Raw genomic sequence first — 4,687 nt, forward strand, 5'->3', positions numbered from 1 at the left:
GTAGCAGGAAGCCATTTAAAAAAACATCTTTTTTTTTGATGTGGGGTTGGGAAGAATCTCTCAACTTGAGAGATCTAATAGGTAGTTTGTATGAAGATAGGATTTTAAAAAAAATCAGATTGCTATATATAGTGTAGCTAAAGGGTTACTGCTGGCCACCCTTTTTATTAGTGTTTTTCCCTGTGGCTAGGAGCTCTTTCCTACTTACCACATAAGCCACTTCAATGACAGATGATTGTTCAAAGTTTTCTTGGCACACCGACTTGAGAACTAACTACCATCTTTCTAGTAGGTACCCAGGTCCTATGGGAATTTAATGCTTCATCACGTAAAGACTTGTGAAGTGATGTCTATCAATCTAATTTGAAAAAAATATTTGAGTCAAAGTGTCCTTGAACCGTGCATTAGAGCTACCTTTATCTGAAGCTCTGACTGGGCATTTTAATAAGCGGCAGTCAAAAAATGCAAAGTTATTATTCTGACAGTAACTGAATACGTTTCTCCTGACCATCTGTATACAGTCTTTATTGTCTAGTCAGCTGCTGATCTGATGCATTCATGGCTATACTTGGATGAGGACTTTGAGCCACCATGGGAAGAACACTTTTGAATTTCTTATTTTCATTTCTGCCATGGTAGTGTTTTCATGCAAAGATTTGTTTTTTACATTGGGTTTGCATGTGCATGCTAAGTCACTTCAGTCGTGTCTAACTCTATGCAACCCTATGGACTGTAGCCTGCCAGTCTCCACTGTCCGTGGGATTCTCCAGGCAAGAGTACTAGAGTGGGTTGCCCTCTTCCAGGGGATCTTCCCGACCCAGGTTTGACTACTTTTAATAAGTGTACGTAAGCTAGAATCAGATTTATGTAAACCGTACATTTATAGATCAAAAGAAATGGGCCGAAGGATGAAAAAGAAATCTCCAAAACATAGGAAGAACAACTCTGAAACCTTTGACTTCAGCAGCAGGCCCCTTGGTCTCATTCACCCAGGGAACCACAGGTGAGTTTTTTGACCAGATATTCTGATCTTGGACAAACCAGTGGTTTCCAAACAGGGTTTGCACTTTAGAATGTACAGATCCCTGGACTTAACTCCTGGAGATAACAGTTCATTTGGTTCAGGTTTTTTTTTTCCCCGAGACTCTGTGTTTTAGGAACTCTCTCCAGGTAATTTGGAGACCTTGGACTCTTGTGGTGTCTAAGGTGTTTTCAATTCACAACGCTGGGGATTTTCTGGACAATCAGAAGCTGGGTAAGAAAAGGGAATTGACGGAGTTTCTTGTGTGTGCCAAATATGCTTTACATGTTTTCCCTCCTTTATTCCTGAACACCATCTTGCGAGATATATCACTCTCTTTCAATTTTAACCCAAGATTCCAAGTGGTTTGCAGAACTTAAAGGTCAGGCAGCTGCTGGAGGCAGAACATCTATTTGCATTCAGGTCATTTGACTTCCTCTGTTAGAACCATGATGAGGTTCGGAGCAGTGTAGTCAGAGAGAATTTAGGGGCCACCATCCTTTGAGCAAGGCCATCATGCCCTCTTTGTCGTGGGGAGCACCTGTTTCCATGCAGATAAATGGAAACCTTTCCTGTTTATCTTCAGGGAGTGTCCATATGGGTGATTGAGTGGGGAGAACTGGATACTTTTTGAGAGTTTTGAAGTCAGATCCATTTGGACCAAACCATGGTGGTTCAGATGGTAAAGAATCTGCCTGCAGTGCAGGAGACCTAGGTTTGATTCCTAGGTCGAGAAGATCCTCTGGAGGAGGGAATGGCAACCCACTCCAGTATTCTTTCCTGGAGAATCCCATGGACAGAGGAACCTGGCAGGCAACAGTCCATGGGGTCACAAAGAATCGGACACAGCTGAATGACTAACACTTTCATGTCTTCAACAGTTCACAAGGAACAAGCCTGGTCATCCTGTTAGGAGTTGATACCATGTCTGTCTGTGAAAAGTTTGTTCTAACACGTTCGAGTCTGAATGAGGGAACTCCACACATGGTCACGAATATTTCTCCAGGAAGCAGATGAGACATGATGGGGTCTGGAAGGGAAGATCTGGAGGCTGGCCTGGACTTAGTACCCTGCTTCAGGGTCAGGCCTTGCCTTCTGGACCTATATCTGTCACTCATGATCTTGGAGACATTCCTTGATGGCTCTAAACTTGATATACAATGCAAATAATGCATCTCTCTTAGAGATGAGTGTGTGTGAGCTGTGATAGTGTAGTTCTAGCACCTCGGTCGTGGTAAATGCCCTCGTCACACAAGGGGAAGAGCAAGAGGTTCCACCATGGAGCCTGGTGGGAGGCAGGGGGATGCCTGTGGCTGCGGCATGGCAGGAGGTAGCAAAGGGGCAGAAACATCACTTGCTTGAGTGCCGTGCCCTCCACTCCCATAACGAATTCATGTTTCCTTAGTCCATGGCACCAGAGGTTCTTTAACAAGAGTGCTGCTTCCGGGGTGGTGTGTGTGCCAGCAGCCCAGACCAGCCTGGTGCTCGTTAGAACTGCAGATTTCCGAGTCCACCCTAGACCTATACTACTCTCCAGGTGTTTCTTAACTTTAAGTTAAGATAATTGTAGAAGTGATTTTTTTTTTTCTTTTTTTCAAATCCTTTTCCCATTGAGGTTGTTACACAGCCTTGAACAGAATTCTCTCTGCTATACAGAGGGTCCTTGCTGGTTAGCCATTTTAAACATAGTGGTGTGTGCAAGTTAATTCCAACCTCCTGGTGTCTCAGATGCTCTCGGAAGGCTGGGCATCTCTGCTTCCCGAGGCAGTCTCTCTCTGTGTGAGTCGCGTCTGGGAAGTTGCTTGGTCACTGAAGAGTGTGTGTCCAGGCTCAGCCATGCTGGCTTTGCAGAGTAGGTTCTTCCTGCAGGACGCTGTAGATGGTGGCAGGTGAAAGACGCAGAGAATGAAGGAAAAAAGAAAGTCTTTCCTAGAAACGCTAAGTGATAACATGCCCTCCCTATCCACAGGAGCTCTGGGACGTGGCGTGGAGAATGCGTAATAATGGACGCCAAGCAGGGATGCTCATGGAAGGACAGTGGGCACCACGAAGGCAGACAGGATGGTGGGATGGGGGCTAAGAGAATGTGTCTGAGGCCCCCCTGGGAGGGAAGTGGAGACCCCTCCACCCCCCACTGAGCATGCTGATCAGGGCAGTTGCTCTTGGGGAGGGGAATTGCAGTGGGCCCTGATCCAAGAATGACTTTGAGGGAAGTTTCCAACACAGAAAAAGATCCACCTGCCAGACTCTGCTTGCTTAACCGGAGTTCATTGGTGGCGGCTCAACTGCCACCATGGGCTTTGGGAAGATTTCCCATCTTGCTGTGGTCTCCATGGAATCGGACTGAGTGGATATTTTGCCTTTAAAATATCTTAGGAAATTGAGCAAGATGAAAACCCACCTTAATAACCGCTAAATTGGGCACAATGCTGCTTCTGTCTTCTTCCTATGAATGAGCTTATTTGGTTTGCTCATCCTATGCAGAGTCCTTCCTGTTTGTTACCTCACTGCATCCCAGTTATAACTCAGAGGTTGCCATCCTTATACCCATTTTTCAGAGGAAACAGTCTCAGAGCAGTTATGGCATTTGCCCAAGACACAAAGCTGAGTGAGTGAGGAAGCTGAGATTCAGAACCAAATCAGGCCTGTTAGAAAACTTCCTTTTATACTAAGTGCAGGCTTTCTCTATTGGTGGTTTAGTTGCTTTCTTGCGACCCCTTGGACTGTAGCCCGCCAGGCTCCTCTGTCCTTGGGATTTTCCAGGCAGGAATACTGGAGTGGGTTGCCATTTCCTTCTGCAGGGGGCTTTCTCTACTTGGCTGTTAGAAAAAAAACAAAGGTAGCGTATGTGATGACCTTTATAATGTAGATACTGAAAGTCATAGCATGTATTCCCTACCCTCCCTAATTCCATGGGTACTTATTTATTGATTGATCATGGACTGCTCTTTGCATGGTGTAATTGTTAGGCAGGATATGGAGAAGTTTGAGAAATTTATGATCCAGCAGAGGAGAAAAGATAGGTGTATGCTTTTGATCAGAAAGCAGCTATTACGTGTCACAAGAGTTTAGATCTAAGACTTTCTCTTAGGCAGGAGAAAGCACCTCTCTTGTGACAAACCAAAAAATAAGTAAATAAATAAAAAACAAAAAAACCCAAACCTTTAGGAAGCATATTAAGATAACACTTTTGTGGTAAATGGGATTGTTTCATTTTACATTTTCAGAATGTGTTAAAAATTGTTTGCAGGAGTATGTTGCATATATGTGTGTCCTGAGTTGTAAAAACAATTAGAACAGGGAGTGTATCAAAAAATACTAGACATTTGCCCCTTCTTGGGGGCTTTCCAGGTGGCACTAGTGGTAAAGAACCTGCCTGCCAATGCAGGAGACGTAAGGGATTTGGGTTTGATCCCTGGGTCAGGAAGATTCCCTGGAAAAGGAAATGATAACCCACTCCAGTATTCTTGGCTTGGGAAATTCCATGGACAGAGGAGCCTGGTGGGCTACAGTCCACAGGGTTGAAGAGTCAGATACAAACGAAGTGCCTTAGCATGTACGCACTCTTCTTCTTGAATAACTTCTGTATAATAAGGCCCACCTGCCACTAGAGATAATAGAACTCTCACCAAAGAATCTCACCCAATGGGGAAGAAGTTACTACTG

This window comes from Cervus elaphus, chromosome 32 (genome assembly GCF_910594005.1).
Source record: "Cervus elaphus chromosome 32, mCerEla1.1, whole genome shotgun sequence".
NCBI lineage: Eukaryota > Metazoa > Chordata > Mammalia > Artiodactyla > Cervidae > Cervus > Cervus elaphus.